General features: G+C 43.3%; 1 pseudogene; it reads right to left on the bottom strand.

Moving 5' to 3' along the window:
- Window positions 1-6,657: 6,657 nt before the first annotated feature.
- LOC139545841 (UDP-glucuronosyltransferase 2A1 pseudogene) overlaps window positions 6,658-26,915 on the bottom strand; it is a 35,087-nt pseudogene continuing 14,829 nt past the window's right edge.

Below are 26,915 nucleotides of genomic sequence, written 5' to 3'. Positions count from 1 at the left end.
CCCAGTGTTGAGGATCAGCGGGGTGGAGATGTTGTTACCTACCCTCACCACCTGGGGGCGGCCCGTCAGGAAGTCCAGGACCCAGTTGCACAGGGCGGGGTCGAGACCCAGGGTCTCGAGCTTGATGACGAGTTTGGAGGGTACTATGGTGTTAAATGCTGAGCTGTAATCGATGAACAGCATTCTCACATGGGTATTCCTCTTGTCCAGATGGGTTAGGGCAGTGTGCAGTGTGGTTGCGATTGCGTCGTCTGTGGACCTATTGGGTCGGTAAGCAAATTGGAGTGGGTCTAGGGTGTCCGGTAGGGTGGAGGTGATATGGTCCTTGACTAGTCTCTCAAAGCACTTCATGATGACGGAAGTGAGTGCTACGGGGCGGTAGTCGTTTAGCTCAGTTACCTGTGTGCCTGACAGTTCTGTTTACTTAACAGCCCCTATTCAAATCCTCTCCCAGCAAGACATATGAGAGATATGCCCTGCAAGTAAACAGGCTGATTGGGTGAATGAAGTGTCACTTGATTGATTTTCTTGTCTCGCTGTCATTGTGATTTTGAGAATGACTGTGATAATAATGACAAAATAATTTCATGGACAATAGTAAATCCCTGATCAGGAAATGGCTCTTGCTTGTGAGGGTGACTGTGATGAGCAATCAGGTACTGTGTAGTTAGTATGGCAACAGTGGTCCACACTGTTCAAAGGAGAGTTCATCTTTTGGTCGAATCTTTCGTAAATGCAATAGGTCTACTGTGCATTTAATCTGTCCCTGAACTTTTCAAGAAACTCTGTTGGTAGTGCACTAACTTTTTTTATTACTGAACTATTTGTGTCTGTCGTATGTGTCTACTGCCTGAGAAGATTATGAATAGTGATAGCAGCAAAGGAGTCTTTTCTTTTAAGCAATATCTGATGGTCTTCAAGATGCTGTATCACTGAGCTAAAATACATTGCTTCGCTGTACACCTACCCAGATGCGTTGTCATGCCTACAGGGAGCTAACAGCACATCACACTTAATCCAAACTGTCCTGTAACTCGCCCCCAACTACTCTAACCTAACGTAGCAGGTGTACAATAAACACCTGAGCGGGGTCCCCACATCCGGTTTTCAGGGGAAAAGGAAGCTAAGTTGAAGATACTATATGTTTCCAGTTTCTTCCGACCCCGCTGAGCCTAGCCGCCAACAGAGGTGCTCTGATGAAAATAAACAAATATTTTCATCTGTCAGCAGTCTGTTCCTGTTGAACAGGCTTATTATCGGTTCAGTTGTGAAATTCTCTCTCTCTCTCTCTCTCTCTCTCTCTCAATTCAATTCAATTCAATTCAATTCAAGGGGCTTTATTGGCATGGGAAACATGTGTTAACATTGCCAAAGCAAGTGAGGTAGGTAATATACAAAAGTCAAATAAACAATAAAAATGAACAGTAAACATTACACATACAGAAGTTTCAAAACAATAAAGACATTACAAATGTCATATTATATATATGCAGTGTTGTAACAATGTAAAAATGGTTAAAGCACACAAGTTAAAATAAATAAACATAAATATGGGTTGTATTTACAGTGGTGTTTGTTCTTCACTGGTTGCCCTTTTCTTGTATTTTTATTGTTTATTTGACTTTTGTATATTACCTACCTCACTTGCTTTGGCAATGTTAACACATGTTTCCCATGCCAATAAAGCCCCTTGAATTGAATTGAATTGAATTGAATTGAATTGAGAGAGAGAGAGAGAGAGAGAGAGAGAGAATTTCACAACTGAACCGATAATAAGCCTGTTCAACAGGAACAGACTGCTGACAGATGAAAATATTTCTTCCGACCCCGCTGAGCCTAGCCGCCAACAGAGGTGCTCTGATGAAAATAAACAAATATTTTCATCTGTCAGCAGTCTGTTCCTGTTGAACAGGCTTATTATCGGTTCAGTTGTGAAATTCTCTCTCTCTCTCTCTCTCTCTCTCTCTCTCTCTCTCTCTCTCTCTCTCTCTCTCTCTCTCTCTCTCTCTCTCTCTCACCCTCTCTCTCTCTCTCTCTCTCTCTCTCTCTCTCTCTCTCTCTCTCTCTCTCTCTCTCTCTCTCTCTCTCTCTCTCTCTCTCTCTCTCTCTCTCTCTCTCTCTCTCTCTCTCTCTCTCTCTCTCTCTCTCTCTCTCTCTCTCTCTCTCTCAATTCAATTCAATTCAATTCAAGGGGCTTTATTGGCATGGGAAACATGTGTTAACATTGCCAAAGCAAGTGAGGTAGATAATATACAAAAGTGAAATAAACAATAAAAATTAACAGTAAACATTACACATACAGAAGTTTCAAAACAATAAAGACATGACAAATGTCATATTATATATATACAGTGTTGTAACAATGTACAAATGGTTAAAGCACACAAGTTAAAATAAATAAACATAAATATGGGTTGTATTTACAATGGTGTTTGTTCTTCACTGGTTGCCCTTTTCTTGTGGCAACAGGTCACAAATCTTGCTGCTGTGATGGCACACTGTGGAATTTCACCCAGTAGATATGGGAGTTTATCAAAATTGGATTTGTTTTCGAATTCTTTGTGGATCTGTGTAATCTGAGGGAAATATGTCTCTCTAATATGGTCATACATTGGGCAGGAGGTTAGGAAGTGCAGCTCAGTTTCCACCTCATTTTGTGGGCAGTGAGCACATAGCCTGTCTTCTCTTGAGAGCCATGTCTGCCTACGGCGGCCTTTCTCAATAGCAAGGCTATGCTCACTGAGTCTGTACATAGTCAAAGCTTTCCTTAAGTTTGGGTCAGTCACAGTGGTCAGGTATTCTGCCACTGTATACTCTCTGTTTAGGGCCAAATAGCATTCTAGTTTGCTCTGTTTTTTTGTTAATTCTTTCCAATGTGTCAAGTAATTATCTTTTTGTTTTCTCATGATTTGGTTGGGTCTAATTGTGCTGTTGTCCTGGGGCTCTGTGGGGTGTGTTTGTGTTTGTGAACAGAGCCCTAGGACCAGCTTGCTTAGGGGACTCTTCTCCAGGTTCATCTCTCTGTAGGTGATGGCTTTGTTATGGAAGGTTTGGGAATCGCTTCCTTTTAGGTGGTTGTAGAATTTAACGGCTCTTTTCTGGATTTTGATAATTAGTGGGTATTGGCCTAATTCTGCTCTGCATGCATTATTTGGTGTTCTACGTTGTACACGGAGGATATTTTTGCAGAATTCTGCATGCAGAGTCTCAATTTGGTGTTTGTCCCATTTTGTGAAATCTTGGTTGGTGAGCGGACCCCAGACCTCACAACCATAAAGGGCAATGGGCTCTATGACTGATTCAAGTATTTTTAGCCAGATCCTAATTGGTATGTTGAAATTTATGTTCCTTTTGATGGCATAGAATGCCCTTCTTGCCTTGTCTCTCAGATCGTTCACAGCTCTGTGGAAGCTACCTGTGGTGCTGATGTTTAGGCCGAGGTATGTATAGTTTTTTGTGTGCTCTAGGGCAACGGTGTCTAGATGGAATTTGTGGTCCTGGCGACTGGACCTTTTTTGGAACACCATTATTTTGGTCTTACTGAGATTTACTGTCAGGGCCCAGGTCTGACAGAATCTGTGCAGAAGATCTAGGTGCTGCTGTAGGCCCTCCTTGGTTGGTGACAGAAGCACCAGATCATCAGCAAACAGTAGACATTTGACTTCGGATTCTAGTAGGGTGAGACCGGGTGCTGCAGACTGTTCTAGTGCCCGCGCCAATTCGTTGATATATATGTTGAAGAGGGTGGGGCTTAAGCTGCATCCCTGTCTCACCCCACGACCCTGTGTGAAGAAATGTGTGTGTTTTTTGCCAATTTTAACCGCACACTTGTTGTTTGTGTACATGGATTTTATGATGTCGTATGTTTTACCCCCAACACCACTTTCCATCAATTTGTATAGCAGACCCTCATGCCAAATTGAGTCGAAGGCTTTTTTGAAATCAACAAAGCATGAGAAGACTTTGCCTTTGTTTTGGTTTGTTTGGTTGTCAATTAGGGTGTGTAGGGTGAATACATGGTCTGTTGTACGGTAATTTGGTAAAAAGCCAATTTGACATTTGCTCAGTACATTGTTTTCATTGAGGAAATGTACGAGTCTGCTGTTAATGATAATGCAGAGTATTTTCCCAAGGTTACTGTTGACGCATATTCCACGGTAGTTATTGGGGTCAAATTTGTCTCCACTTTTGTGGATTGGGGTGATCAGTCCTTGGTTCCAAATATTGGGGAAGATGCCAGAGCTAAGGACGATGTTAAAGAGTTTTAGTATAGCCAATTGGAATTTGTTGTCTGTATATTTGATCATTTCATTAAGGATACCATCAACACCACAGGCCTTTTTGGGTTTGAGGGTTTTTATTTTGTCCTGTAACTCATTCAAGGTAATTGGAGAATCCAATGGGTTCTGGTAGTCTTTAATAGTTGATTCTAGGATTTGTATTTGATCATGTATATGTTTTTGTTCTTTATTCTTTGTTATAGAGCCAAAAAGATTGGAGAAGTGGTTTACCCATACATCTCCATTTTGGATAGATAATTCTTCGTGTTGTTGTTTGTTTAGTGTTTTCCAATTTTCCCAGAATTGGTTAGAGTCTATGGAGTCTTCAATTACATTGAGCTGATTTCTGACGTGCTGTTCCTTCTTTTTCCGTAGTGTATTTCTGTATTGTTTTAGTGATTCGCCATAGTGAAGGCGTAGACTCAGGTTTTCCGGGTCTCTATGTTTTTGGTTGGACAGGTTCCTCAATTTATTTCTTAGATTTTTGCATTCTTTATCAAACCATTTGTCATTGTTGTTCATTTTCTTCGGTTTTCTATTTGAGATTTTTAGATTTGATAGGGAAGCTGAGAGGTCAAATATACTGTTAAGATTTTCTACTGCCAAGTTTACACCTTCACTATTGCAGTGGAACATTTTACCCAGGAAGTTGTCTAAAAGGGATTGAATTTGCTGTTGCCTAATTGTTTTTTGGTAGGTTTCCAAACTGCATTCCTTCCATCTATAGCATTTCTTAATGTTACTCAGTTCCTTTGGCTTTGATGCCTCATGATTGAGTATTGCTCTGTTCAAGTAGACTGTGATTTTGCTGTGGTCTGATAGGGGTGTCAGTGGGCTGACTGTGAACGCTCTGAGAGACTCTGGGTTGAGGTCAGTGATAAAGTAGTCTACAGTGCTACTGCCAAGAGATGAGCTATAGGTGAACCTACCATAGGAGTCCCCTCGAAGCCTACCATTGACTATGTACATACCCAGCGTGCGACAGAGCTGCAGGAGTTGTGACCCGTTTTTGTTGGTTATGTTGTCATAGTTGTGCCTAGGGGGGCATATGGGGGAGGGAATGCTGTCTCTCTCTCTCTCTCTCTCTCTCTCTCTCTCTCTCTCTCTCTCTCTCTCTCTCTCTCTCTCTCTCTCTCTCTCTCTCTCTCTCTCTCTCTCTCTCTCTCTCTCTCTCTCTCTCTCTCTCTCTCTCTCTCTCTCTCTCTCTCTCTCTCTCTCTCTCTCTCAGAGTGATTGATGCAATACTAATGGGAAGACAGCAATGTCCCCTCTCCCTGAAGGGAGAATGTGAGCTAGATATAACAACAACATACGTAATACATGTAAATTGTGGCAGTGGCATGTGGCAGTTCTACTCTACCATTGTGAATGATGTATTCCATTTCTGCCATGCTTCTAAATCGATCAATACATCCACTCTTTCTCATAATGTTATATACGCCATTAGGAAACAGTCTTGGGTTTGAATAAAGCATGCAGTGCACTCTACTCAGCCTTCTGGACAGCCATATGAGGATACATCTGTCTTCTTCCATTCTACTCTGACCTCTCTTCCCTTTCCCAAAACATCCTGCCAATGATGGCAATCTGTATTCACCCAGCAATCCTCAAGACCTTGTCCTTGAAACATTATCTGTGTTCAATATTGCATAGTGTTTTAACCAACAATATTGGAAAGAGATTTCAGTAATGCATGAATACTTTCATCTGTGTTCATAATGGCCTAGTGTGGGCTTGATTCATGATCTATTCAGTAAACATTGAGTAACAGCATTTGGAGGATGGAATCTCTGTTGTCCTCCTGATGCACTGAGAGAGTATGGAGGCTGGTGGAGACAAACCCTGACCGTGTAGACCGATATTCACTGGCATTAAACAAGAGGCTGGCACAGCAGCCACTCAGGCCTGTAGCTGTAATGGGAAACTGTAGCAGATGACAGCTAATCAAAGCTAGCTTAGTATCACACAGAAAGGTCTCATTCCCAAGACCTAAAGTACTTCAAAACAAGGAGTAGGGTGAAGTTACCCCTAGACACTGATCTAAGATCAGTTTGGTATTTCATCCACTAATGGTTAAGATTAGGATTTGGGAAGTATAAGATTAAACTTCATCCTGAACCCTACAACTGCTCAAGCTGTACTTAATGAGTGAGGATAACATTTTGACACCTTAAAAATGAAATGCATATATATTGCCAAAGCTGTATAATTTTAAATACTAGCATAAATTATTGGAGCATTCTTATGGATTTGGCAGAAAGAAAGGTTTTAGAAAGACTGCCAGCAAATAATATTTTTAATATTTGATAATATTAGATGTATTGATAATTTTATAATATATTGATATCCCGAATTAAAGCCTCAAAACACATCTGTATCATTCATGTTTTACTTTCCTCCTACAAAGCACCTTACACCATAAAAACCTTACAGCTAAAATGCTAACCAGCGTTATGAGCAACATAACTGCTAGCAGCGTGGCTATGACATCAAAAGAGTGGTAGGTGAATCAGGATATCTTGTAGGACTCTCCTTAGATAAGCTGCTCCTTTGTTCCATATCACAAACTTGATCCAGAACATGGCAAAGTCCAGTGGCTTAATGGTTTGGTCCATGTGCAGCCTGGACAGCCTTTGCATATTCTACCTGTAGGACGACACATAGAGCTCAGCCTTCACTGCCTCCAGGAAGACATCTCTGTCTAAGGTGGCGATATCCACTATCTTAGCCACTCCCTTAGCCCTCATCCTGTTGAGGTCAGGCTGGTCGAAGATCAACGGCAGGCTGACTATGGGGACACCTTGGTAGATGGCCTCCTGGACTCCGTTGGTGCCCCAGGAGGTCGTTCTGTGAGAGCCAGTCCACCAGTAAGGTGTTCTTGCACATGGAGGTGGATCTCTTCCCAGCGTGCCTCCAGATGACCTTCTGAGGCAGTTGGGCGAATGCAGTGGTGATGTCCTCAGGGATGTCCTCAGGAAACTGTCCAAACAAGGTGCCTAGGGATATAATGATGACCCCATGGTCCCTGGAGCTCTGGACAAATTCCTCCATGTCCTGGGGAAGCGACATGGAGGGCTTGCACTGGAAGCTGCCCATGTAGACCCCTTTGGCATGGTAGGACTCGGGAAATCAAATGTCTGCTGCCTGGAAGAACGTCATGTAGTGAACGTCAGTGTCGAAGTGACAAAGTTTAGCTAGGGTTTAGGAGATATGCGATTTGAAAATAAGACATTTTTACCCTCTCAAGAAAAGTAATTTTGTTTGTCAACTTTGCTCCTATTGTTGGGGCATACTTTTGGTCATGTAGTGGATGTGGACACCTGCTCGTCCAACATCTCATTCCAAAATCATGGGCATTAAAATGGAGTTGATCCCCCCTTTGCTGATATAACAGCCTCCACTCTTCTGGGAAGGCTTTCTTCTAGATGTTGGAACATTGCTGCGGGGACTTGCTTCCATTCAGCCACAAGAGCATTAGTGAGGTTGGGCACTGATGTTGGCCGATAAGGCCTTTCTCGCAGTTGACATTCCAATTCATCCCAAAGGTGTTCAATGGCGTTGAGGTCAGAGCTCTGTGCAGGCCAGTGAAGTTATTCAACAAGCCATTTCTGTATGGACCTTGCTTTGTGCACAGGGGCATTGTCATGAGGAAACAGGAAAAAGCCTTCCCCAAACTGTTGCCACAAAGTTGGAAGCACAGAATCATCTAGAATGTTATTGTATGCTGTGGTCGTTAAGATTTCACTTAGTGGCGCAGTGGTAACTTAGTCTCTAGTGATAGCTGTGCCACTAGAGATTCTGGGTTCGAGTCAAGACTCTGTCGCAGCCGGCCGCGACCGGGAGACCCATGGGGCAGCACACAATTGGCCCAGCGTCATCCGGGTTAGGGGAGGGTTTGGCCAGCAGGGATGTCCTTGTCCCATTGCGCACTAGCGACTCCTGTGGCGGGCTGGGCGCAGTGCACGCTGACACGGTAGCCAGGTGCATGGTGTTTCCTCCAACACATTGGTGCGGCTGGCTTCCGGGTTAAGTGGGCATTGTGTCAAGAAGCAGTGTGGTTTGGATGGGTTGTGTTTCGGAGGACACAGGGCTCTCGACCTTCCCCTCTCCTGAGTCCGTATGTGAGTTGCAGCGATGAGACAAGACTGTAACTACCAATTGGATACAACGAAATTGGGGAGAAAACGTGGTAAAAAAATATATAAATAAAAATTGTAAAAATATTTTACTTCACTGGAACTAAGGGTAACCTAGCCCGAACCATGAAAAACAGCCCCAGACCATTATTCCTCCTCCACCAAACTTTACAGTTGGCACTATGCATTGGGGCAGGTAGCGTTCTCCTGGCATCCGCCAAACCCAGATTTGGCCGTCGGACTGCCAGATGGTGAAGCGTGATTCATCACTCCAGAACACGTTTTCACTGCTCCAGAGTCCAATGGCGGCTTTACACCTGTAACGGATTTCCTCTTCGTCTGAGGATGAGTAGCAAGGATCGGACCAATGTGCAGCGTGGTAAGTGTCCATAATTAAATATTTAATAAATCAACAGAACACTGAACAAAATAACAAAAGTACAAACAAACAACCGAAACAGTCCCGTATGGTGCAAACACTGACACAGGAAACAACCACCCACAAAACACAATAGAAAACAGGCTACCTAAATATGGCTCCCAATCAGAGACAACGACTGACACCTGCCTCTGATTGAGAACCATACTAGGCCAAACACATAGAAATATAACAACAGAACAAAACATAGAAAAACAACATAGAATGCCCACCCCAACTCACGCCCTGACCAACTAAAATAAAAACATAAAAAAGGAACTAAGGTCAGAACGTGACAACACCACTCCAGCCGATGCTTGGGATTGCGCATGGTGATCTTAAGCTTGTGTGCAGATTCTTGGCCATTGAAACCCATTTCATGAAGCTCCCGACGAACAGTTATTTTGCTGGTTGCTTCCAGAGGCCGTTTGGAACTCGGTAGTGAGTTGCAACCGAGGACAGACGATTTTTACGCTCTACGCGCTTCAGCACTCGGTTGTTCCATTCTGAGAGCTTGTGTGGCCTACCACTTCACGGCTGAGCCGTTGTTGCTCCTAGACGTTTCCACTTCACAGTAACAGCACTTACAGTTGACTGGCGTAGCTCTAGCAGGGCAGAAATTTGATGAACTGACTTGTTGATAAGGGGGTATCCTATGACGGTGCCACGTTGAAAGTCACTGAGCTCTTCCGTAAGGCCATTCTACTGCTTGTCTATGGAGATTGCATGGTTGTGTGATCGATTTTAAACACCTGTCAGCAACAGGTGTGGCTGAAAGGATGGAAGTTCAATACATAGCTATATGTAGAAGGCTAATGTTAACTAGCTCACGTTGCCCATGAAAGGAAGTTAGGCTAGCGAGCAAGCATTTTAGCCAGGTAGCCTAGGACACATTTTTTTTTAAACGTGCACTGTATGACGGAGTGATAGACCGTTTTGTCGACAGGATGATGTCATTGGCATTTCTCTACCAGTAGGGTGTCAACATGTTTGTTCTACTTGCATGAACGCACGCACACACAGACACAAATCAGAACCATGGACAGCCATATCAAATTTAGCTTAGGTAAATTGGACACAATTGTTTTGGTATCTTTTATTTGTCACCGTATTACACTAAGCATAGGTGATTTGATGATGTTGAAATGTTGGTTGAAATTGTGCTGGAATAGTGAGATGTTAATTAAAACATCACAATGCCCCAAAAGGTGAAAACAAAACAAACGTTTCAGCCTCAGGCCATCATCAGTGTAAATCGTTGGCACACACACCTGGCTTGAAGGATAATTGCACACTATGAGGTTGGAATAATACTGTAAAAATTATGATAATGCCCTTTTAGCATAATAGGCGGTCTGTTTGTTTGAACAGATCGCCTGAAATTTCTGCCCGTTTTGGTAGGTTGGAATTTTGGCCTGCCTGGTGACATCACCAAGCGGTAAAATAGTTAATAGACCATTAAGAAATAGAGTTCCAAACCTCTCTGCCAGTGCCAATAACAGCTCGTTTTCAGGTTTACCCTCCCCACTCAGACAACTGTTAAAGTGGAATTACACAAAAAATATAAATGTGTTAGTTTTCTTCCAGACGTAACAATAATGGCCTGATGTGATTTAAGCATTGACATGGACTCACAACATCCAATTGTGTTTTTTCTCTATGAACAATTGTACTTTTGAGAGTGAAAAACAAATACAATCTAAAACCAGATACATTAAACTGTGTAAACATAATTTGGGAAACATGTCAAATATAATTTGTGGAGAAAATCTGAGATTTCATAGGGCCCCTCTTAGAGTTGTTTATTAACCATTATTTCACCAGGTATACTGACAGAAACGTGCACTTCACTTCTTTCTCTTGTACACTAAGGACCCGGAGAAGAGTTGCAGGGATGAGAAGAGAAGAACGGGCCTATTTGAAAGCAATAAAAAAAAAAATTGCTCACAACATGTTTCATTTGTTAAAAGTAGCTCTCGTGCTTGAAAAGGTTGTAGACCCCTGATGTAAAGTAACAACCTCCAATTATTATTATTTTTCATAATATATACAACTAAAGTATTTATATCAGCTCCATCAGACACCAAAAGGGATTTAATTTTTAGAATTATTATCCAAGTGTTTAAAGGCCTTGATTGTTTAATTCTAACATTATATTATTCAAACATGTAATACAAATCTCCAAACTTATTTTTCTTATTTCGTTAGCATTTTAGCATGTTTTTCTATATTTAGAACATAAAACAACATTTAAAAAGCAAACATTATCCCTTAGGTCTAGAACAGCAAATACCGAAATTGTTTAGGCATATGTTGTGTAACAGTAATTACAAGATTTTTTCTGAATACTGACAAAAAAAAATATCTTAAGGGGGTTAGCCATCAATGAGAGAGTTGACAACCGATTCTCAAAACATACAGTACATGTACATATTTTTGCCTCTAAAAATAGTTCAATAAAACCTTTGTAAAATACAGAAAATGATTTGTTTGAAAATCCCCAATAAAAACATGGTGTATGACGTGTTTACAGTATATGCTATCTGGGGGCCCTGACCTCCGGGGGACTCCAGAGTCTGTCAGGGGACCATTCAAGGCTATTCTCAAACAAATCAGTGTTCCTGGGACTTGTAATAACACATTATTGTTACTGCATGATGAAATTGTCTTGCCTAACAGTCAGATCTCCATCCAATCTTTTCATTATTTTAGCAGCAGTGTGTTAGAACTGTGGAGAACTGCAACATGATGTCAATGTACACTGTCTTCAGTTTCATCCCTTGCTTCCTCCATATTTGCACATTTTCACTTCTATTTGCACTTCAGATGACCTTAGCCACATGCAGACAATAGGCCTACTCAGAACACTAGGCCAAAGGGGTGTTCCAATCTAACAAGCATGCCAGACAACCTAAGAGCAGCTACTTCACCACTAGAGAGAGTGAGTAACAGAAGAGAGTGGGCTGTCAGTGCAGTGTGGGTTGGTAATGTTGGGCAGAAAGGAGACAAAAAGAAAGTCGACCAGACAGACAAATAGACAGGAGGGAGGGCGGACACTGACAGGCTGGTGAGTACAGTGTGATGGGTGGATGGCTGCAGTAGGTGTGTAGATTCTCATGTGTATAACATACAGGCAGAGAGATAGGGAAAGGAAACAGGCAGACACAGGGAGGAAGCTGGGCTGAAGCATAAAAACAGAGGAGATTGATTTCCAGAGCGTTTGCACCTGCCATTTTCAGAAGGGAATAAAATACACAACACAAAGCTAGAACCATGAAACTGTCTTCAATTTTAAGACTTTATACACTTTAACATGTTGTTATAAAACTCCTATAGGTTTTACTACCTCTGGTAAATAACAGGTGCTAGCACTGTATACATACGTGCAAGCTGTACACACACACACAAATGCTCAGTAAATCTGACCCTGGCCCTTGTACAGTGCCTTCAGAAAGTATTCATACCCCTTGACTTATTCAACATTTTGTTGTGTTACAGCCTGAATTCAAGATGAATTAAATATATTTTTTCCTCACCCATCTACACACAATACCCAATAATGACAAATTGAAAACATGTTTTTAGAAATTTGTGCAAATATATAGAAAATATAATACAGAAATATCTAATTTACATAAGTATTCACATAACTATTCACACACTCAATATTTTGTAGAAGCACCTTTGGCAGCAATTACAGCTGTGAGTATTTCTGGATAAGTCTCCAAGAGCTTTCCACACCTGGAATGTGCAGCATTTGCACATTATTAATTTAAAAATTCTTCAAGCATTGTCAAATTGGCTAAACAACCATTTTCATATCTTGCCATAGATCTGTAACTGTAACCTGTCCACTCAGGAACATTCACTGTCTTCTTGGTAAGCAACTACAGTGTAGATTTGACCTCGTGTTTTAGGTTATTGTCCTGCTGAAAAGTGAATTAATTTCCCATTGTCTGGTGGAAAGCAGACTGAACCAGGTTTTCATCTAGGATTTTTCCTGTGCTTAGCTCGATTCAGTTTATTTTTTACCCTGAAAAACTCCCCAGTCCTTAACAAATACAAGCATACCCATAACATGATGCAGCCACCGCTATGCTTGAAAATATGTAGAATGGTACTCAGTAATGTGTTGTATTGTATTGTATTTGCTCCAAACATAACACTTTGTATTCAGGACAAAAAGTTAATGGCTTTGCTAAATTTGCGGTATTATTTTATTGCCTTGTTGCAAACAGGATGCATGTTTTGGAATATTTTTATTTTGTACAGGCTTCCTTCTTTTCACTCTGTCATTTAGGTTAGTATTGTGGAGTAACTACAATGTTGATCCATCCTCAGTTTTCTTCTATCCCAGCCATTAAATTCTGTAACTGTTTTAAAGTCACCATTGGCTTCATGGTGAAATCAATGAGGTTTCCTTCTTCTCCGGCAACTGAATTAGGAAGGACGCCTGTATCTTTGTAGTGACTGGGTGTATTGATACACCATCCAAAGTGTAATTAATAACTTCACCATGCTCAAATGGATATTCACTGTCTTTTTCTTTTTTTTACCCATCTACCAATAAGTGCCCTTCTTCGCGAGGCATTGGAAAACCTCCCTGGTCTTTGTGGTTGAATCTGTGTTTGAAATTCACAGCTCGGCTGATGGACCGTACAGATAATTGTATGTGTGGGGTACAAAGATGAGGTAGTCATTCAAAAATCATATTAAACACTATTATTGCAAAGAGAGTGAGTCCATGCAACCAATTATGTGACTTGTTAAGCACATTTTTACTCCTGAACTTATTTAGGTTTGCCATAAGTAAGGAGTTTAATACTTATTGACTCAAGACATTTCAGCTTAATTTTTTTTATTAATTTGTTAAAAAAAAAATCCACTTTGACATTATGGGGTCTTGTGTTTAGGCCAGTGACAAAGCATCTCAATTTAATCCATTATACATTCAGGCTGTAACACTATTTTTGTGGAAAAAGTCAAGAGGTGAGATTACTTTCTGAAGGCACTTGCCAGTCATGCTAAACATTTGATTTAGCATGACAGGCAATCCATGTCTCTGCCTTTGCCTCTGGCTGGAAGCTACCAGGTTGCTCATCCATATTGATATGCCACAACAATCAGACAAATTTGGTAGACACTGGAGCTTGTTCAACATTGCAGCCAGGTCAAGACTGACTGATCTACAAATCACCTTGCATAATAAATAAATACTCATTATTATTTGTAGTTCAGTTACTCAGTCATACTTCACACACAGTGCATCACAGATTTGATCTGCTTGAACACACCTACAGACTGTGCTGTCCTGCATTGAGAGCAAATATTCCTTGATTAAGAGGTCGGCGCTTATTACAGCAGAAAGTCTTCAATTAGTCATTGTGGACCTATAGATAGCCAAAGGTGTGAATAATTGCTATTAAAATGAGGCAGAGAACTTTTACTGCTCTGTCTGACTCTCAGTTGGTTGCCACAGATAATGGTCGAAACTGTGCAAAGAGATATTTGGTTCAGGTCAAGTGGCCATCGTGTGCTCATCATGCAAGGGAATCCCAGGTGTTCCATCAACAGCTGTTCAAGAGGGTCCTTTAAATCAGAAATTAAGTAAATGAACAGATACATTACAACATGACATGGGCTATTAGATAACCACAAAGCTATCCCACTCTACCACTGCATTTTCTAGTGTGTTAGCAAGTTTCTAAATGAGTTACTCCTGTGAACATTTGGCAATGCATTCTATATGTGTGTGTGTGGTAGCAGAATTTGGGGTGAGCTGTTGTAACTTCTGTGTTAGACTGTGATATTATGCCTTTCACAGACTCCAGGGAAGGCTGCTCCCTAACACAAGGCCATTGTGTTCCGGAACTGTTGATTCTACTGAAAGAACTGTTGTGTAACAACATGATTGTATTATTACCTCCCAATATATAAGGGACATGTAACCATTTCTTCCTAGAGTTTGTCCCTGTGAAATCAGAGATGGATCTCCCCTGCAGCTGCTTGTATTAACGATTATTCTATTATATCATTAAATGGTCTCTGCCTTAATCTTTGGATCGAATTTTCCACAACATGTGGGAGTATGAGGCTCCCTCTTTCAGGATCTCACCATCCAACAAGTGTACAGTAACTTATGTACTTGGGCAACTGTTCTGGTCATAGATGGGTTGCTATAGTGATATCATCACCCACATGGTTTTTCACACACACACACACACACACACACACACACACACACACACACACACACACACACACACACACACACACACACACACACACACACACACAACATTCTCCGTCTATTCTACATTCCTCAATGTATTTGTAAGATAATGAATGCCCTTCAACACAGGAGGGAAAAATGCATATTGTTAAATGACAAATGTTAAATAATTTAAAAGCTAAATCTGCATATGGATTAGTTATGGCCACTCCTGAAGTATCATTCCATTACTAACACGGTGATGTTTTGCAGATAAGCAATTGAAAAATCTCTGAAGCCAGTGCTATCTTTAAGTGGTCATTTCCATTGTGGAAAAAGTATTTTCATGTAAATGTCACGCCCTGACCTGAGATATCTCTGTTTTCTTTATATTTTGGTTAGGTCAGCGTGTGACTAGGGTGGATTATGCTAGTTTTTGTATTGCCTAGAGGTTTTGTATTGTCTAGGGTTTTTGTATGTCTAGGATTTTGTAGGTCTAGGCATTTGTATGTTTATGGTGGCCTGATATGGTTCCCAATCAGAGGCAGCTGTTTATCGTTGTCTCGGATTGGGGATCATATTTAGGTAGCCCTTTCCCCTTTGGTGTTTGTGGGTTCTTGTTCTATGTTTAGTTGCCTGTCTGCACTATTCATATTAGCTTCACGGTTCGTTTTGTTGTTTTGTTAGTTTGTTCAGTGTTCAGTGTTCATTCTTTAAATAAATAGAATGTACGCATACAACGCTGCGCCTTGGTCCGATTCATACGACGAACGTGACAATAAAAGTCTTCTGCGTGACGTAAAGTAGAGATATGCACACACCTCCGCACCTAGTCACAGGAGTCTAATACAGTTAGAGAGTAAAAAAATAAATGATTGAGCCCACTCATTTTACTTCCACTGCTCCTTTCAGTCAACTGTTATGGTGAAATGACGATGTATGTAAATGACATTTTTCATTACATAAATCAAACAAAGTCTTCAGTGTTTAATCCACTGGTAGAAGGCACAACCACAAATGCTTCTTGGGGAAGAGAAAATAAAGGTAGAATGTTCTCAAGAGATAACTACTTCGCCTCCAGTTCAACCACACACACACACACACACACACACACACACACACACACACACACACACACACACACACACACACACACACACACACACACACACACACACACACACACACACACACACACACACACACACACACACACACACACACACACACACACACACTGGTTTCCAGGCTTACATGAGAGAATGACTCATAAGGTAATGTGCTGTGTAGGAGTTTCAAACATGTGCCTCATTAAAGGTGAGATAGGTGACCCAGCTAGCACATTTGGTTTCTTGGAAGATGTGGGAATATATGTTTTTGGTTTAACATTGGTTGTGGGAACGAAGCCAAATGTTTCCTGACCGGTAAAACGGAACGTTTTTTTAAACGTTCTGAGAAGAGAAGTGAAAATTTTGCCTGTTCTGTGAACGTTTAGTTTTAGGTTGCAGGGAGGTTCTGAGAACGTTGAACTCTGGTTCCATTAAAGTTTTCTTGTCAGGTTTTATTAATGCTCTGAGAACAGAAATAATAGGTTATTTGGAGGTTTTTAAATAACTTCCTAAGAACTCACACAGAATGTTTCAATATGACTTTTAACCTTTCTAGCCCAGGGGTTCCGCTAGCGGAACACCCACAACATTCCGCTGAAAAGGCAGCGCGCGAAATTCAAAAATATTTTTTTGAAATATGTAACTTTCACACATTAACAAGTCCAATACAGCAAATGAAAGATAAACGTCTTGTTAATCTACCCATCGTGTCCGATTTTTTGAATGTTTTACAGCGAAAACACAACATATATTTATGTTAGATCTCCACCAAATCCAAAAAACACACAGCCATTTTTCCCAGCCAAAGATAGAGTCACAAAAGCAGAAATAGAGATAAAATTAATCACTAACCTTTGATAATCTTCATCAGATGACACTCATGGGACATCATGTTACACAATACATAATGTGCATATTTATATCCACAAATCTCGGTTTACATTGGCGCCATGTTCAGAAAGGCCTCCAAAATATCCAGAGTAATTACAGAGAGCCACCTCAAATAACAGAAATACTCATCATAAACTTTGATGAAAGATACATGTTTTACATATAATTAAAGATACACTTGTTCTTAATGCAACCGCTGTGGCAGATTTTTTTTAAACTTTACTGAAAAAGCATACCATGCAATAATCTGAGACGGCGCTCAGAAATACACAACATTTCTCCGCCATGTTGGAGTCAACAGAAATACAAAATTACATCATAAATATTCCCTTACCTTTGATGATCTTCCATCAGAATGCAGTGCCAGAAATCCTAGTTCCTGTAACGTCTGATTTCCTCCTCTTCGTCTGAACACGTAACACACTTGAGAAATTACAAAACAAAAAACGACGTAGACCGACCTGAACATATGAACTTACATAAACACAAAGAACGCACGAACAGGTACAGACTAGAACAAACGATACAGTCCCGTGTGGTACAAACACTGACACGGAAGACAATCACCCAAAAAAAACAGTGAGAACAGCCTACCTTAATATGGTTCTCAATCAGAGGAAACGTCAAACACCTGCCCCTAATTGAGAACCATATCAGGCAACACATTGAACCCAACATAGAAACACATAACATAGACTACCCACCCAGCTCACGCCCTGACCATACTAAACAAATACAAAAAACAACGGAAAACAGGTCAGGAACGTGACAGAACCCCCCCCTCAAGGTGCGAACTCCGGGCGCACCACCTAAAAATCAAGGGGAGGGTCTGGGTGGGCATCTATCCGCGGTGGCGGCTCCGGCGCAGGACGAGGACACCACTCCACCATTGTCTTTGTCCCCCTCCTTAGCGTCCTTTGAGTGGCGATCCTCGCCCCCGACCCTGGTCTAGGAACCTTAACAAAGGTCCCCCCTAGATAGAGGAGATAACTCAGGACAGAGAGGTAGCTCAGGACAGAGAGGTAGCTCAGGACAGAGAGGTAGCTCAGGACAGAGAGGTAGCTCAGGACAGAGAGGTAGCTCAGGACAGAGGGGCAACTCCGGACTGAAGAGCAGCTCCGGACAGAGAGGCAGCTCTGGACTGAATGGTCGCTCCGGACTAGTGGCAGCTCCGGACTGGAGGGCAGCTCATGACTGGAGGGCAGCTCATGACTGGAGGGCAGCTCATGACTGGAGGGCAGCTCATGACTGGAGGGCAGCTCATGACTGGAAGGCAGCTCATGACTGGAAGGCAGCTCATGACTGGAGGGCAGCTCATGACTGGAGGGCAGCTCATGACTGAAGGGCTCTGGCTGCTCCTGTCTGGCGGAAGGCTCTGGCTGCTCCTGTCTGGCGGAAGGCTCTGGCTGCTCCTGTCTGGCGGACAGCTCTAGCGGCTCCTGTCTGGCGGACGGCTCTAGCGGCTCCTGTCTGGCGGACGGCTCTAGCGGCTCCTGTCTGGAGGACGGCTCTAGGGGCTCCTGTCTGGCGGACACGGCTCTAGCGGCTCCTGTCTGGCGGACGGCTCTAGCGGCTCCTGTCTGGCGGACGGCTCTAGCGGCTGCTGACTGACGGACGGCTCTGAAGGCTCAGGACAGACGGGCGGCTTTGAAGGCTCAGGACAGATGGGCGGCTTTGAAGGCTCAGGACAGACGGGCGGCTTTGAAGGCTCAGGACAGACGGGCGTCAGGACAGACGGGCGGCTTTGAAGGCTCAGGACAGACGGGCGGCTTTGAAGGCTCAGGACAGACGGGCAGCGCAGGCGGCGCTTGGCAGACGGACAGCTCAGACGGCGTTGGGCAGACGGGCAGTTCAGGCGCCGCTGGGCAGACGGCAGACTCTGGCCGGCTGAGGTGCACTGTAGGCCTGGTGCGTGGTGCCGGAACTGGAGGTACCGGGCTAAGGACACGCACCTTAAGGCTAGTGCGGGGAGCAACAACAGGACGCACAGGACTCTGGAGGCGCACAGGAGGCTTGGTGCGTGGTACCGGAACTGGAGGTACTGGGCTGGAGACACGCACCACAGGGCTAGTGCGTGGAGGAGGAACAGGGCTCTGGAGACGCACAGGAGGCTTGGTGCGTGGTGCCGGAACTGGTGGTACCGGGCTGAAGACACGCACCATAGGGCTAGTGCGTGGAGGAGGAACAGGGCTCTGGAGACGCACAGGAAGCCTGGTGCGTGGTGTAAGCACTGGTGGTACTGGGCTGGGGCGGGGAGGTGGCGCCGGATATACCGGACCATGCAGGCGTACTGGCTCCCTTGAGCACTGAGCCTGCCCAACCTTACCTGGTTGTATGCTCCCTGTAGCCCGACCAGTGCGGGGAGGTGGAATAACCCGCACTGGGCTGTGTAGGCGAACCGGGGACACCATGCGTAAGGCTGGTGCCATGTATGCCGGCCCGAGGAGACGCACTGGAGACCAGACGCGTTGAGCCGGCTTCATGGCACCTGGCTCAATACTCAATCTAGCCCTGCCAGTGCGGGGAGGTGGAATAACCCGCACCGGGCTATGCACACGTACAGGAGACACCGTGCGCTCTACCGCATAACACGGTGTCTGCCGTGTCGATCACCCACCTGTCGATCTCCTCCCACGTAGTGTAGTCCAGATTTTGCTCCTGTTTCCGTGCTGCCTCCTCATACCGCCGCCTCTCGGCTTTAGCTGCCTCCAGCTCTTCACGAGGGCGGCGATATTCTCCAGGTTGTGCCCATGGACCTTTACCGTCCAGTATTTCCTCCCATGTCCAGGAATCCTGCGATCGCTGCTGCTGCTTTCTCCCACGCCGCTTGGTCCTTGGTGGGTGGGTGATTCTGTAACGTCTGATTTCCTCCTCTTCGTCTGAAGAGGAGGTGTAGGGATCGGACCAAAACGAACACGTAACACACTTGAGAAATTACAAAACAAAAAACGACGTAGACCGACCTGAACATATGAACTTACATAAACACGAAGAACGCATGAACAGGTACAGACTAGAACAAACGATACAGTCCCGTGTGGTACAAACACTGACACGGAAGACAATCACCCACAAAACAAACAGTGAGAACAGCCTACCTTAATATGGTTCTCAATCAGAGGAAACGTCAAACACCTGCCCCTAATTGAGAACCATATCAGGCAACACATTGAACCCAACATAGAAACACATAACATAGACTACCCACCCAGCTCACGCCCTGACCATACTAAACAAATACAAAAAACAACGGAAAACAGGTCAGGAACGTGACAGTTCCACAATAAATTGTTGTTTTGTTCGATAATGTCCATTACTAGTGTCCAATTAGCTACTTTTGCTAGCACGATTAGTTCACATGTCCAAACGCTGATGCCGGTCCAGGCGAACTCGGACGAAAACTTCAAAAAGTTATATTCCAGGTCGAATAAACTGGTCAAATTAAGTAGAGAATCAATCTTCAGTTTGTTATCATATATATCCAATAACGTTCCCAACCGGGGCATTCGTTTTTGTCTACAGAGTAATGGAACGCATGGCCATATCATGACTAGTGCGCGTGACCAGGAACTAGCATTCTGCCACACCACTGACTCAAATAGCTGCCATCCGGCCCCACATCACACTAGAGGCTTCATTCCACGTTATACTGACTGTTGACATCTAGTGGAAGGCGTAGGAAGTGCGAACAGATTCATATCTCACTGCAATGTTTATAGACGATGAGTTTAACATCAACCAGCCCCAGAATTTCCACTTCCTGTTTGGAAGTTTGCCTGCCATATGAGTTCTGTTATACTCACAGACATAATTCAAACCGTTTTAGAAACTTCAGAGTGTTTTCTATCCAATAGTAATAATAATATGCATATACAGTGGGGAGAACAAGTATTTGATACACTGCCGATTTTGCAGATTTTCCTACTTACAAAGCATGTAGAGGTCTGTAATTTTTATCATAGGTACACTTCAACTGTGAGAGACGGAATCTAAAACAAAAATCCTGAAAATCACATTGTATGATTTTTAAGTAATTAATTTGCATTTTATTGCATGACATAAGTATTTGATCACCTACCAACCAGTAAGAATTCCGTCTCTCACAGACCTGTTAGTTTTTCTTTAAGAAGCCCTCCTGTTCTCCACTCATTACCTGTATTAACTGCACCTGTTTGAACTCGTTACCTGTATAAAAGACACCTGTCCACACACTCAATCAAACAGACTCCAACCTCTCCACAATGGCCAAGACCAGAGAGCTGTGTAAGGACATCAGGGATAAAATTGTAGACCTGCACAAGGCTGGGATGGGCTACAGGACAATAGGCAAGCAGCTTGGGGAGAAGGCAACAACTGTTGGCGCAATTATTAGAAAATGGAAGAAGTTGAAGATGACGGTCAATCACCCTCGGTCTGGGGCTCCATGCAAGATCTCACCTCGTGGGGCATCAATGATCATGAGGAAGGTGAGGGATCAGCCCAGAACTACCCGGCAGGACCTGGTCAATGACCTGAAGAGAGCTGGGACCACAGTCTCAAAGAAAACCATTAGTAACACACTACGCCGTCATGGATTAAAATCCTGCAGTGTACACAAGGTCCCCCTGCTCAAGCCAGCGCATGTCCAGGCCCGTCTGAAGTTTGCCAATGACCATCTGGATGATCCAGAGGAGGAATGGGAGAAGGTCATGTGGTCTGATGAGACAAAAATAGAGCTTTTTGGTCTAAACTCCACTCGCCGTGTTTGGAAGAAAAAGAAGGATGAGTACAACCCCAAGAACACCATCCCAACCGTGAAGCATGGAGGTGGAAACATCATTCTTTGGGGATGCTTTTCTGCAAAGGGGACAGGACGACTGCACCGTATTGAGGGGAGGATGGATGGGGCCATGTATCGCGAGATCTTGGCCAACAACCTCCTTCCCTCAGTAAGAGCATTGAAGATGGGTCGTAGCTGGGTCTTCCAGCATGACAACGACCCGAAACACACAGCCAGGGCAACTAAGGAGTGGCTCCGTAAGAAGCATCTCAAGGTCCTGGAGTGGCCTAGCCAGTCTCCAGATCTGAACCCAATAGAAAATCTTTGGAGGGAGCTGAAAGTCCGTATTGCCCAGCGACAGCCCCGAAACCTGAAGGATCTGGAGAAGGTCTGTATGGAGGAGTGGGCCAAAATCCCTGCTGCAGTGTGTGCAAACCTGGTCAAGAACTACAGGAAACGTATGATCTCTGTAATTGCAAACAAAGGTTTCTGTACCAAATATTAAGTTCTGCTTTTCTGATGTATCAAATACTTATGTCATGCAATAAAATGCAAATTAATTACTTAAAAATCATACAATGTGATTTTCTGGATTTTTGTTTTAGATTCCGTCTCTCACAGTTGAAGTGTACCTATGATCAAAATTACAGACCTCTACATGCTTTGTAAGTAGTAAAACCTGCAAAATCGGCAGTGTATCAAATACTTGTTCTCCCCACTGTATTAGCATCTGGGACAGAGTAGGAGGCAGTTCACGCGATTCATCCAAAGTGAAAATGCTGCCCCCTATCCCTAAAAAGTTTTAATAACACTGTCAACTTTTTTGAACTTGTGGAAACTAATTTCCTTAGGCATTAATCATGCAAACATGTCTTTTTTATTGTGACATGGCATCAGTGAGATTCAAACCTATAATATTTTGTTTTCTATCCATGGAAATGGTCCGCTGCGCCACCAGGATGGAGGACGCATGCTATGGTTTTTTACAGATACAAAGCTGTTCATTTTAGTCTGTTTTAGTCAAGACCCCATTTCAAAGGAAACAAGCACTCATTAAGATCAGGTGTGGCCCATTAATGGGTGTGGCCAACACATCTGAACAGACTTAACAAGATAGAGCATAGAGAGAGTTTTGTTGGTTCTGAGAACGAAATGTAAATGTTTTTAAAAAACATTCTTGGAATGTTCTCTTAACGTTACTAAAGTTTTATTGTGGTTTTTATGGAAAGTTTTTTAAATAACATTCTTAGAATGTTCTCTGAACGCTAAAGTTTTCTTGTTCTTAACTTTCTCTGAACTATTTGAGAACATTCCCAATGTCAAACAAGTGTTAGAATGTTCCTAGAATATTAGCAACATTTAAATTAAATATAACCATGTTTGAACTTTTAAGAAACGTTCCGTTAAAGTAAGAAAATATCAAGAAAATAATGTGTTTTTTTCAAGTTCCTTAAATGTGCTGAGATAGTTGCTTGGCTTTGGAACAATCTTTCACCATTCCCAGAAAGTTGTGGGAAGGTTGTATGCAAAATATATGTTTTTTAGAACATTATGTGCTAGCTGGGGAGAGGGCTCTGTTAAGATCCTGCTGTGCTGTGCTGCATGGCACAGTGTGGGGGAGAGACAGCAAGTATTGCTAACACCCAATGCCCTGACGATAGCATGGAGACCAGCCTGCCAGCCACAGCTTCACCATGTGCAGACTGAGGAAAAGACCCTACAGACCACAGAGATTTGTGTTCTAACTCATAATGAGAATGTTACGGTAATGATGCTAAAATGCCTACTAGTGTGAACTTGTGAACTCTACAAATGGATGAGGACTTTGATTCAGCAGCACCTGAGAGATCAATCAAAGATGAGCTCCTGTGATTCTGAGCTCCAGATGATTTCAGAGGTTTTCTCTTGATCACAAATTAAGTGGCTCAAAACAAAACTGTAAAGGCTTTTATTTATTCTCCAGTACCTAATATGATCAGAGGCTTAAATGCTCACTGGCCTTCGAAGCCCTGTTCTGTAATATTGGCAGACGGTGAGCTGTATTGAAATTGTCTAGCCTCCAGGAACACTGCATTAAAGCCTTATACCTGCCTGGAGGCGTCTGAGTTCAGCTGTTTCCTGTTCCTTCCAGAGGCAACGTGACATGAGACACAGAGGAGAGGGACAGGACACAATGTTCCTGAAGGCCCCTCTGGATACTGATGGGAACTGAAGTGACTGAGGTTAACGCTAATGCTCAAGCACTATTCTTTGAAATGGGATCATTACGGCCACGTAGAAGCGCTTGATAAATCTTTAGAGGGTGTTTCAAGGATTTCAATAGTACATTTAAATAGTTGTTGTCTGTTCAGTGTGACATGTTTAGTGAGATGAATACAAACTGCCTGATTATCTGTAATATCACAATTTTACCTTTCTGCCCATTTAGTGCAGCAGCAGCACTATAATAATGATTTATTTATTTTATATAGCGCTTTTCATTACAAGTAGAATCTCAAAGAAAGCTTATGTATTTTTTATGTAGGGATCTGGCAGTTCTTGTGTGTTGGTCTTCCAAAACTTCAGCTGACAGGCAGTTGGGAAAAGTACAGTCGTGGCCAAAAGTTTTGAGAATGACACAAATATTCATTTTCACAAAGTCTGCTGCCTCAGTTTGTATGATGGCAATTTGCATATACTCTAGAATGTTATGAAGAGTGACCAGATGAATTGCAATTAATTGCAAAGTCCCTCTTTGCCATGCAAATGAACTGAATCCCCAAAAAACATTTCCACTGCATTTCAGCCCTGCCACAAAAGGATCAGCTGACATCATGTCAGTGATTCTCTCGTTAACACAGGTGTGAGTGTTGACGAGCACAAGGCTGGATATCACTCTATCATGCTGATTGAGTTCGAATAACAGACTGGAAGCATCAAAAGGAGGGTGGTGCTTGGAATCATTGTTCTTCCTCTGTCAACCATGGTTACCTGCAAGGAAACACGTGCCGTCATCATTGCTTTGCACAGAAAGGGCTTCACAGGCAAGGGTATTGCTGCCAGTAAGATTGCACCTAAATCAACCATTTATCGGATCATCAAGAACTTCAAGGAGAGCGGTTCAATTGTTGTGAAGAAGGCTTCAGGGCGCTCAAGAAAGTCCAGCAAGCGCCAGGACCATCTCCTAAAGTTGATTCAGTTGCGGGATCGGGGCACCATCAGTACAGAGCTTGCTCAAGAATGGCAGCAGGCAGGTGTGAGTGCATCTGCACGGACAGTGAGGTGAAGACTTTTGGAGGATGGCCTGGTGTCAAGAAGGGCAGCAAAGATGCCACTTCTCTCCAGGGAAAACATCAGGGACAGACTGATATTCTGCGAAAGGTACAGGGATTGGACAGCTGAGGACTGGGGTAAAGTCATTTTCTCTGATGAATCCCCTTTCCGATTGTTTGGGGCAACCGGAAAAAAGCTTGTCCGGAGAAGACAAGGTGAGCGCTACCATCAGTCCTGTGTCATGCCAACAGTAAAGCATCCTGAGACCATTCATGTGTGGGATTGCTTCTCAGCCAAGGGAGTGGGCTCACTCACAATTTTGCCTAAGAACACAGCCATGAATAAAGAATGGTACCAACACATCCTCCGAGAGCAACTTCTCCCAACCATCCAGGAACAGTTTGGTGACGAACAATGCCTTTTCCAGCATGATGGAGCACCTTGCCATAAGGCAAAAGTGATAACTAATTGGCTCGGGGAACAAAACATCGATATTTTGGGTCCATGGCCAGGAAACTCCCCAGACCTTAATCCCATTGAGAACTTGTGGTCAATCCACAAAAACCCATAAATTCTGACAAACTCCAAGCATTGATTATGCAAGAATGGGCTGCCATCAGTCAGGATGTGGTCCAGAAGTTAATTGACAGCATGCCAGGGCGGACTGCAGAGATCTTGAAAAAGAAGGGTCACCACTGCAAATATTGACTCTTTGCATCAACTTCATGTAATTGTCAATAAAAGCCTTTGACACTTATGAAATGCTTGTAATTATACTTCAGTATTCCATAGTAACATCTACAACAGACATGAATAGAATATGTGTCACCAGTCACCACCAATCTGGTTTAATTGAAAGTTAATGCAACAATTATCAAAGATTCCCATCTCTACAAAGTGCTTTAAACTACAGATACCTCTCTCTCTCTCTCAGAACACATTTTAGTTCTGGTGATTGTTATCATGGTATCTAATGGCTGAGTTGATCAGCAAGCTGTTCACCTGCCACAAACCTACTGAAGTCACCTTTAGGCAACATAAATATCCCAGGTCATAGCCATGGTTGGTCATGTTGAGGAGTTTGATGTGGAGACATGTTAAGAACATCTGAAGGTACCACTTAATGTGAGGTCTATCAGGCCTCCCGAGTGGCGCAGAGGACTAAGGCGCTGCATCGCAGCGCTATAGGCTTCACTACAGATCCGGGTTCGATCCCGGGCTGTGTTGCAGCCTTGCGTGACCGGGAGACCCATGAGGCAGCGCACAATTGGCCCAGCGTCGTCTGGGTTAGGGGAGGGTTTGGCCGGCTGGCATGTCCTTGTCCCATCGCGCTCTAGCAACTCCTGTGGCGGGCTGGGTGCATGGTCGCCAGTTGGATGGTGTTTCCTCCGACACATTGGTGCGGCTGGCTTCCGGGTTAAGTGAGCAGTGTGTCAAGAAGCAGTGTGGCTTGGCTGGGCTGTGTTTCGGAGGACGCATGGCTCTCGACCTTCGCCTCACCTGAGTCCGTACAGAAGTTGCAGTGATGGTAAAAGACTGTAACTACCAACTGGATACCATGAAATTGGGGAGTGAAAGGGGTAAAAAAAATATATATATATTTTAATCCATTAGTCCATCCCTATGGAGACCCTTGAATTGATTCTGTATGTCAAGGGTGCTTCACATTAACATATTAAACGCTCAAACATGTCTAGTATTCTGTGCTTTATGCAAGTGTAATGGAGCAGAGTCATCATGCAGCTGAGTTGGTGGTGATGGGTGCAGTGTGGGTGTTCAGAGGTGACGAAAATCTTTATTAAGACACAACGTGACTGGCCCTCTTTTGCGCATTGTCCGTAAGATTCTATGTAAAATCA

The sequence above is a fragment of the Salvelinus alpinus genome, chromosome 19, assembly GCF_045679555.1.
Source record: "Salvelinus alpinus chromosome 19, SLU_Salpinus.1, whole genome shotgun sequence".
Taxonomy (NCBI): Eukaryota; Metazoa; Chordata; class Actinopteri; order Salmoniformes; family Salmonidae; genus Salvelinus; species Salvelinus alpinus.
The sequence above is the reverse complement of the archived record's forward strand: the minus strand, read 5'-3'. Positions and strand labels throughout refer to the sequence as shown.